An 11,025-nucleotide genomic window follows, 5' to 3' on the forward strand; every position below is an offset into this window, starting at 1 on the left:
GTTTGGATTACCAGGGCTTCTCTTAAAATGATGGCAACTAGTTTCTAGTTGGAAAGTTAGTGTAGTTATTTTAATAAAAAAATCAAGTCCCTTTCCTTTTAACACACATAGAACTAGGCTGTTCTAACGTTTCTTAATCTGATAGAATATACCATCAGATTTTAAAGGAAAACAAAACAAACACTGATTTGATCTTCATAGATGACTCAAATTATATTTTATATAAAGTCTCCTAAATGTACAAACGTAAAATGTTTACATTTTATATGACTATAAAATTATATCCAATGTTTAATTAAGTTCAAACAAAACTATAGATACATAAAATTCAAGTGAGAAACATTTAAAATGAGGCAGAATTTTTATTTAAACTATGTTTCTCCTGTTATATTTAAAAGTAACAAATGTATGTCTTTGTTTACTGTGTCACTTGCTGTCAATTTAATTTTTATGCTTTTGAGCACAAGGGGCTATAATTTAATTCTTCGTCATTATAATTATTTCACCTTTTAAACAGTTTTTTTAAAACTACCATTTTATTATTTTCATGGGCCAATCAATTTAAGAATATGTACACAACATAAAATATAGTAATACAATTGATCAAAAATTACATGAGAAATTCTCTGGAACATATTTGTCCTTATGTGCACTGATAACGAATTATCATAAAATAGTCTGTAGTCCATGAGCCATTCAAAGACTGGCCTTTGCTGTCTGTCAGGGAGGGTTTTCTCTGGTCATTATGTTTCTACAAATGCAAGCTTTTTGATAACTCAGTGTCATTCAGAATGCATGCTGAACATCATTTGGCCTTCAGTCACTTAGAATGTGTTCAAATGTGGCTAATGTACCTGGTCACAGGTAGTCATGTTGGTGGGATGGAATATGCAAATATCCACTTTCTAAAATTCTTTTAGGAAAGAGAATATAACACTAAAACAAAACAAAACTTCCAGTGCTCCAGAACCAAAATGAGTAGACCTTTGCTCTTGGGGTCCTTAGAAACCTGAAATCATTCTTTGGAGCACTGCTTTGGATTGGGAGTAGAGTAAATGAGGAAATTAGTAGAGGAGAAAACAAATTTAGGATTATGGGCACCTCCAGAGGTTGGAGGTTTATTAGACATTCAGAAAAAGAGAGCTTAAAGAAGGAAAGAATCCTGTAAGAATATTGGAAAAGTAAAAAATAAATCACTGATACTTTTCTCTATTATTTTATGCCGTACTTGGCATTTTCCCTGCAGAACATTTAAAATCCCAGAGTCAGGCAACTCTATGCCATATAGTAGAAGACCTCTGATACAAGTAAATTGAAGAAAGCAGCTTAATTTACTCCTGTTGATTTCTGGGGGTCTCCAATCTGTTACAACATATAATGACAGGCTTGCATACATCACATAAGTCATTCTGCAATCTCCACCCTGCATTTCTAGTTGGTTAAGGTCTTTCAAATATCTTCATTCACCACATAAAACTGATAACACTTCCGAGAATAAAGGAACAAAGTTTGCTTTCCTGGCTTCAGAAAGAAAATTTCTTCTTAAACCTCCTTTATGGATACAAATCTGAATTAATTCTGAAGAGTTCCATATTGAGAGAGTTTAAAACTATTTTTCTCCTGAAACTTATTTTATTGTATAACAACTCACTTTGTGCAGACATCCTTCCTCAGATCTAATCTAAACCCTCTGTACTGCATTTTATTCTTTTCCCTTTGTTCTGGCTCAGCAATCAGAAGAACAGATGGCCATCTTCTGTCAGTACTTGAAGACCGTTTCTTAGAAACATTAAGCCTCCATCAGACTCACTTGTTAATGCAAAAGTCCTACTCAGGACAGAAGCTGGGACCAACTTTGAAGTCATCAGGTAACTCTTAAAGCCCCAGATTTTCTTTTCCTTGTTTTCAGTCACTTAATATCTTCAGTTTTTCTACGTTTCTCATCCATAGCTTATCAAACAATGTTCAGATGTATAACTGTTAACCTTATCCACTAAACCTTACTAAATCTTAAAGTATACCTTACCTTATACTAAACCTTAAAGTATAAATAATTACTATAGTGTAAAATGTAGGCCATTGAATGGGATGGCTAAATTTTAACAAAGAACATTTTTTTCTTACATTTTTGTTTTAATTGCAGGGTTTCTATATCTATAAATTAGATAAAGGAAGATAGAAGACTACAGTCAATGTCACTGAAATCATTTTATGTAGGTGATCACATAAAATGCTCCGTATTTGTGCAGTAGCTCCTTTCAGCTGTGATTCGTTCAACAAGTATTCATTGAACATCTGGGACCTGGGAATCTAACAGTCAGACATGTCTTAGGGAAGTTATATCCTTTTGGGTGTAGAAACCCAATAACAAACCAACGAGAATAAGAAAATACTGGGTGTCAAAAATGCAGAGAAGTAGTATAGAGTGGGGTGAAAAGAGAGTGACTGCCTGCCTTCTTTAGATCTGCGGTCAGGAAAGGCCCTTCACAGGTAAGTTGACATCTGAGTTGGAATCTGAGTAAGAAGAGAGAGTCAGTCCTACTCAATGAGGGAGAATAGTGCTCCAGGGAGAGGTAAATACCCCACAGTGTTGTTTTAACCAGTACACTCATACTTCATTTTATCGCAGTGCAGTCAAATCTTATTTCATTGTACTTTGCTGTATTATGCTTTGCAGATAGTGTGATTTTTACAAGTTGAAGGTTTGAGGCAGTCTCACATTGAGCAAGTCTAGAGTACCATGTTTCCAATAGCATGTGCTCGCGTTCTGTCTCTGTGTCACATTTTGGAAATTCTCACAATATTTCAAAGTTCTTAATTATTATTGTATTATCATTACTGTCATATGTTATGCTGTTACGGTGATAGACCATCAGTGATCTTTAATGGTACTGTTGTAGTTGTTTTGAGGTGGTATGAACTGCACTCACAGAAGACAGTAAATTTAGCTAATAAATGTTTGTGTTCTGCTTGCTCCACTGACCATTCTCCAGTCTTCCTCTCTTTCCTTGGGCTTCCCTCTTCCCTGAGGCAAAAATATAGATATTAGGTCAATTAGAAGCCCTACAATGGCTTCTAAGTGTTCAAGTGGAAAAAATAGTCCGATGTTTCTTACTTTAAATTAAAAGCTAGAACGATTAATCTCAGTAAGGAAGACACGTTGAAAGCTGAGATGGGCTGAAAGCGAGGCCTCCTGCATCACACAGTTAGTCAAGTTGTGAATGCAAAAGGAAAAGTTTTGAAGAAAATTAAAAGTGCTACTCTAGCAAGCACACAAATGATAAGAAAGGGAAACAGTCTCATGGCTGATAGAAGGATTTAGTGGTCTGGATAGAAGACAAAATCATCCACAAGATTCCCTCAAGCCAAAGCCTGATCCAGAGCAAGGCTCTCATCCTCTTCAATTCTCTGAAGGCTGAGAGAGGAGAGAAAGCTGCAGAAGAAAAATTAGAAGCTGGCAGAGATTGGTTAAGATTTAGGGAAAGAAGCTATTTCCATAACATAAAAGTGCAAGGTGAAGCAGCAAATTATCTGGAAGATCTAGCTAAGATCATAGGTAAGGGTGACTACACTAAAACAACAGATTTTTCCATACAGATGAAACAGTCTTATATTGCAAGAACATGCTATCTAGGACTTTTAAAGCAAGAGAGAAGAAGTCAGTGCCTGGCTCCAAAGCTTCAAAGAATAGGCTGACTCTCTCGTGAGGGGACAATGCAGCCAGTGACTTTAAGTTGAAATTAGTGTCCATTTACCATTCTTAAAATTCTAGGGCCTTTAAGAATTATGCTGTCTACTTTGTCTATGCTCTATATATGGAAAAACAAAGCCTGACTGACAGCACACCTGCCTATAGCATGGTTTACTGAATATTTTAAGCTGACTGTTGAGACCTACTGTTCAGGAAAAAAAAATTTCTTTCAAAATATTACTGCTCATTGATAATGCACCTGTTCATCCAGAAGCTCAGGTAAAGATAGAGGTACAATGAAATGAGTGGTTTTTTCCTACTTGAGAATACAACATCTATTCTGCAGCCCATGGATCAAGGAGTAATTCCAATTTTCAATGTTATTATTTAAGAAATACCTTTCATAAGGCCATAGCTGCCAGAGACATTGATTCCTATGATGAATCTGGGAAAAGTGAGTCAAAAATATTCCAGAGTGATTCACTACTATAGATGTTATTAAGCACATTTGCTATTTAGGGGAGGAAGTCAAAATATCAAGATGAATAGGAGTTTGGGAAGACATTGATTGCAACCCTCATGGATGACTTCAAGGGATTCACAACTTCAGAAGAGGAATTAACTGCAGAAGAGGTGGAAATAGAAAGAGAACTAGAATTAGTGGAACCTGAAGACGTGACTGAATTGTTGCAGTCTCATGACAAAACTCAAAAAGATGAGGAATTGCTTCTTATAGATAAGCAAAGAAAATGGTTTCTTGTTATGCAATCTACTCTTGATAAAAATATTGTGAACACTTTTGACATGACAACAATGGATTTAAAGCATTACATAAACATAGTTGATAAAATGGTGGCAGGGTTTGAGAGGGTTGACTCCAATTTTAAAAGAAGTTCTGTGAGTAAAATGCTATCAAACAGCATTGCATGTAACAGAAAATCTTTTGGGAAAGAAAGAGTCCATCGATGGTATAAACTTTACTGTAGTCTTATTTTAAGAAATTGCCACAGCCACCACAATGTTAGGTAACTGCCATTCTGATTAGTTATCAGCCATCAATGCCTAGGGAAGTAAAAATTTACAGCTTGCTAAAGGCTCAGATGATTATTAGCTTAGCATTTTTAAAGAAAAGGATATTTTTAAGTTATGGACTTTTAAAAATATAATTCTATTGCACACTTAAAATTAATAAACTACAGTATAGTGTAAACATAACTTTTCTATTCATGGGAAAACCAAATAACATGTGACTCTGGGAAAAATGATTTAAATATATTCTGGGGTGATTCACTATTATAGATGTTATTAAGCACATTTACAATTTAGGGGAGGAAGTCAAAATATCAAGATGAACAGGAGTTTGGGAGCAAATTTATTGCTATATTTACTTTATTGCTGTGGTCTGGAATCAAATGTGCAATATCCTCAAGGCATCCTGTAATATGTTGCTTCCCAGCCATTCATTTGTCTACTAAGACCCATAGATATTTATACTATTGTCCACTACAAACATTGGTCATTTTTACAACTTTAGTATCCTATGTGGTTTTCCTCATAAAGAATAAGAATCAGCCATGCACAGTGAGTCTCTTCTGTAGTAACAGCATTTTGACAGGCTGAGGTATGAGGATTGCCTGAGCCCAGGAGTTCAAGACCAGCCTATAAAGAACCAATCTCTACAAAAAATATGTTTTTTTACTAGTCAAGTGTGGTGACATGTACCTGTTGTCCCAGCTACTCAGGAGGCTAAGGCAGGAAGATATCTGAGTGAAGGAAGCCAAAGCTTTAGTGAACACTGATTTTGACACTGTATTCTAGCCTGGGTGACAGTGAGAGACCCCATTTCAAAACAAAACAAAAAACAAACAAAACAATAATAATAATAATAATAAAAGGCTAAGGACAATCATTCACTTTATCATATATTTTTTACATTTCACATTTTGTTTAAAAACTGCCATGCTATATTCACATCTCCAATAAACATCAATATTCTGTATTTAGTATCTTTATCAAACTTAATTTATAAGTGTGTTTTGGATTTTTCCAGGTTTTTGATGAAAATTGAAGTCTAAATTTGGACTTTACTATTATGATGAAGTTCTTGAGGGGAGTATGATAGGAGTGATTAGAAAGAGGAATTTTTTCCAGTTGTGAAAGATTTCACATATCTCTTTTTTGGGCTATATGTTGTAAGAATTTGTTTAGGTTACAGTTGAGAGGGATGGAGTTTGAAATAGCACTGAGCTAATTTTTTAAATCATCACTCGTATCAACAAAATCCTTATATAGAACAAATTTGTTTAGTTTTGGACATGTAGAGTTGGTATATGTTACTGATTGGCCAATATTCTGTGGTCCCAAATCAGCTACTTTCAACTTTCTATACAGATAAAGAAGAAAGAATTGTTTTCAATGGTTAGGAGAATGCAAATCTTTAAAGACAAATGGATGGTGATTTAATACTATATGTATCAATCTTACCTTTTATGTTTATTAATTATAATGCTGATAAGAGAAGAATCATGAAAAAAAGAGAAATTGTATCTACCTCTTCCTCACAAACATACTCTTAAACATGGCCCACAGATGATGCAAAATTCTTGTGAGAGTAGCCTCTACATTCAACACGTTTTATTTACTCATACTCTACTCATTCACTATGACAAATTTATGAATAGGAATAAGACCATCAGTGAGCCTACTGCAGAAACACACATACTTTGATACTTAATGTGCATGCTTTTTTGTTAAGGTAGAAGATGAATTTTGTTGAGCTAACTCAAGAGTTTCTGAATGAAGGTAGAAAATGCAAATTCCCCAAATGATCAAGAGATATGAGTGGCTAAAACCATCATACAGTCGAAAATTCTGAGGAGAGACATTATATTTGCTTCAGAGAAACATTATTTATCTCTGTTGGCCAACATACTTTGAAACAACTATTTGGTTTTAATGGATATATATCTTGCCACTCTGCCATCAGTAATTTGAACAGCTTGAAATACTGTATGCCATCTTACATTGCTTTCCCTTTGTAGCAAACACAATCATTGGATTGTTTTTTATTGATTTAAAAACATTGACTTGCTGAAGTATGAGCCTGTGTGCAGTCATAATTCTTGTTCTTTCTTCCTCGGCAAAGCCTGTAATAATCTTTGAGTTTTAAGCAGGTGTCATGCATCAGATCCAAGTGCTTAATAAATGCACCAGAAGCATATTTTCCTTAAGGCCTTGTATTTATCCCATTTTCATTTATCTTGTGAAATATTTCAAATTCTTTTCTAAAATCCTGGGAGAGAGCAGGTTAGCATTTCCGCTTGGCAAGAAGATCTATAAGTGTAAGGCTGCCCTGTCTATTGTAACCTTAACCAACATTAGTGATCCTCAGCCCATGTGCCAAGGGCCCTTGACAAGTGTTGAAAGTTATTGGATAGGGCCCATCAATCCATATGTATGCTAAGCATTTTCTTTGGTAATCTAAATAAATATATCAAACATAAAACATACTATGTTTTTTTCTAAATGCATATAAATTCTATCAATAATATACAACCACATTCATAAGTGATCCTAAATTCAAGGTGGTTTTTTCATTTTATATTTTCTCAGCTAATGGATAGTCCAATTGGGTTACTCGCATTTTTTACATTGTAATTGACAGTGCTCAATGCATTAAATTTTAAGAAAATATGATATTATTGACCACTGATATTGCACTTAAACCAATGAAATAATTTTTGTTATACTAAGATTGTGAGCTGGCTACTAGCAATTTCACATTCATTTTATCAATAGCATATAATAAATTAATCATCATATAGTTAACAATAATCATAATAGCTATTGTATTGAGTGCAGGCAGTCATTTTTACACCAACCCTATAAAATTATTACTATTATGACTCCCATTTCATTAAGAGGAAATCAAGACATGGAGACTTCAAGAACATTGCTTTAGTACCTGTAGTTAACTAGTAACTAATGTGAACTTTAGATTCTAGGTTAGCCCCCTGACTTCAAACACCTTGGTGTGTTGATTCCATCACATTGCAGAGCAGTATGTCATGCAAGACATACATATGGATGTTGTGCTTGATTCTAGAAGGCATTCATTTGTGCAAGAGATATGACTTGACCTTCCTTAATTATGTTGAATCTAATCAATAATAATTTTTTAAAAACATTTATTTGATGAAGATTTGTTTATGAAACTTAAAAACGTGAACACTATTCAAACTGGGCAATTACAGCTACTACCCTTTACTACTAAACCAGCAACCACCTACCAGAAATGTCCAATTTTGACCTACTTTTTCAAATATTAAGAAAAGACCAAGACAATTATGGAGAGGACCAATCAATGACATGGAAATTTAAAGAAGCATGGAAGAGAAGGAGGAAAGAGCTACATGCAGTTCATAGTCTTTAAAAGCTGAAAGATCTGGGGCATTATCAGTTAGAGTCTCTGGAGGTTTCCAGCTCATTTTTTCATTTCTAATTTCTCTGGTAAACTAGGTGCTAGCCTCACTTACCCCCTCTCTTCTGCATCCTTCTTCTCATTATTCTTCCTTCCACTGTGGAAAGAAACTCCTACTGTTTGTTTACAATCCAGAGTTTTAAAGAGGCTGAACTAAAATTGGCTGCTTCTGGGACATCCCTGCCAATGGATGGAATCCAAATTGGCTCTGCCATGAAGAGGCAGCTATGCCCACATAAGGATATTTTGGCTTAGTGCTTCTGTCGTCTCATTGCCAGGCAGACAATCATCCAGGAGTGGGAAAATACAGCCGGGGCAAATGTTTATAGCTAGAGTGGTCAGCTGGTTGGAACACTAGTCTGAAGGAAAGGCTATCTGGACGTTGTGTTTAATTCCTCATGGGAAGAACTTAATAATGTTGAACAAATTACTTAGTTTTTTAGCTCCCAATTTGATGGACAAGGACCACAGTACATATACCTCCTATCTACCCAGGGGTGTTTTTATAAGTGAGTGTTCAGTTTACTGCTTCCAGTCTTGAGTGCAATGAAGGTAACTTTCTTTTCTGAAATGAGACCAGAGAAATAACTCTTTCTCTGTAGCTTTGCTAGTGTTATAGTCAAGTTTAGAAGAAGGAACAATTCTCCCAGCTCTAGAAGAAAGGCTTCCCTTTAGATATGTCTCATGTGCTAACACATTACCTGAAGATGGGAAGACAGGGTGTGTGTACAAAAATCACATGTAGAAAGCATATGTGTAAAATATAGACATATATACAGTATTTATGTAAAGATGTCTTTATCTAGACATTTCAGCATAGCTCCTAGTTAAGCCACAACTTTTATAACAGGAAAGCAAATCAGATTTGACTGCATTGGCTGTTTAAGTGAAGGAGCCACACAGATGGGCAAGAAGCACAGACAAATTGCTTTTGGCTCTGCTTTCCTTTATAACAACATCAGATATTTTTAGTTTCTTTTTCTTTATGCGTTGTGCATGTTTCTGCCTCATATAGAAAGTCATTGCACATTGTCTTCATCAGTTTTGCCACCCTCTACTAGTAGGAAAATTTAGCATTTCATTTACCTTTTAAATTTCTGAGATCTGAAGTTATTATAGGAAAATTCCATTGTCCAGATGTAGATGATAGCCGAGAAATAGGTTAATGTCTTGGAAATCGTTCTCATTAGGAGAAAAGGAAAACTTACGTTTTGGACCTCATGGTGGAGGAATATTTCTGGTTATCACAAGGTAGATTTCCACACTGATTGGAATTGCACAAACTTTGGTTTGAAGAATTAGAAAAATGTTTTCTATAACAGACCCTGCATTAATGTGATGAACTGAGAGGTTCATTAAAATAATTATGTGAAGCCCTCAAAAGCCTTCTACAAGTTGTCCACTTTGTTCTCATGTTTTATTTCCAAGTAAGTGGTGGTAGCTGCTATTTTCATATCCAGGTTTCTTGTAATATTATGGTGTCAGGTTAGAAAGAGATGGGAATTCTACTGATTGCATTAATTAGTCCAACAGACTCTCTTATAATTATTATTATCCTCCAAAACCAATTTATGAGCAAGGAATTGAAAACATATGACTCAAATAATACGCCAATTGCTTAAAAAGCTAATCATAGAGCTACTATATAACCAACCAAATAATTTCACTTCTAGGTAGCTAACTAAAACTTATGTTCCTAAAAAGATTTGTCAACCAATGTTTATAGCAGTATTAGGTATAGTAGTTCAAAATTGGGAACAACACAAATGTCCATCAATTGGTAAATGAATAAAGAGAATGTGGTATATCCATACAATGGAATAAAATTCAGCAATAAAAGCCACGAATTATGCATACAGGAAACAACAGAGTAACCTCATAAACATTATGCCAAGTGAAAGAAGCCAGACACAAGACTACATATTGTATGTTTAAATATACATGATGATTCTAGAAAAGGTAAATCTATGAAGAAAAAAACACAGATCACTGGTTGCCTGGGGCTGATTAACAGAGTGGAAATCAATTGCAAAGAACATGAGGCAACTTTTTGGGATGATGAAAATGTTTTAAATTGGGGGTGTTGGTTGCACAATTGTATATGTATTTATTAAAAATTATTAAGCTGATACTCAAAAGAGATAAATTTTATGCTATACAAATTAATCTTAGTGAGACCATGATTCTGAATGCTTATCCATGTAGATACCTCTATGTACAATTTTGATTGCTCTATATTCCAATTTTGCATGCTATGTAAGTCCAGGGAAATTGAGGTGTGCCTGTATGACATCTATCCTCCTCCCCAATGTTCTAGCTCTGATAGAATTTTTCTGTTTCTTGAAGATGCCAAATTTATACTCTGCTCCAAGAGATTTTTCTACACATGCTGCAGCCTCTCCCTAGAATATTTTTCCCATTAAGCTTCTCAAGGTTGTTTTTTTGTTTTAGTTGGTGCCAATGTCCCTTCCTCAAAGAGGTCTTTCCTGGCTTTGTAAAGGTGATTCCAACCCCCCATAATAGCTTCAGTCTCTTTTGAATTTCTTTCACAGCATTTAACTTAATTTTGAGTTAGTTTCATCTATGTGTGTGCATACAAAATTACATATCTATATTTAGTCTTTTCTCTAATATAAACCTTGTAAGTGGAGTATATCTCAGTGCCTACTGCAATGTGGATACTTAATATTTTGTTAAATATTAAGTATTTTCTTAAATGTCCACATTGTATATTTAATATATATCAGTGCCTGCTACAATGTGGATATTTAATATTTTGTGACAAATGAATGAACAAATGAAAAAGAATATTCCCTGTATTAAGTCATAATAAGTCACAAAAGTCCTGACTATT

General features: G+C 34.6%; 1 long non-coding RNA gene across 1 annotated transcript in view; it reads right to left on the minus strand.

The window, feature by feature from the left end:
- LOC141583464 (uncharacterized) overlaps positions 1–8,286 on the minus strand; it is a 58,519-nt gene extending 50,233 nt beyond the window's left edge. The window contains exons 1-2 of the long non-coding RNA XR_012516079.1: positions 8,227–8,286; positions 6,029–6,074 (exon numbers count right to left, since the gene is read on the minus strand). This is a non-coding gene — a long non-coding RNA (uncharacterized LOC141583464). The remainder of the gene's footprint in view (positions 1–6,028; positions 6,075–8,226) is intronic.
- Between the last annotated feature and the right edge of the window lie 2,739 nt (positions 8,287–11,025).

This window comes from Saimiri boliviensis, chromosome 1, assembly GCF_048565385.1.
Source record: "Saimiri boliviensis isolate mSaiBol1 chromosome 1, mSaiBol1.pri, whole genome shotgun sequence".
In the NCBI taxonomy this organism is placed as follows: Eukaryota; Metazoa; Chordata; class Mammalia; order Primates; family Cebidae; genus Saimiri; species Saimiri boliviensis.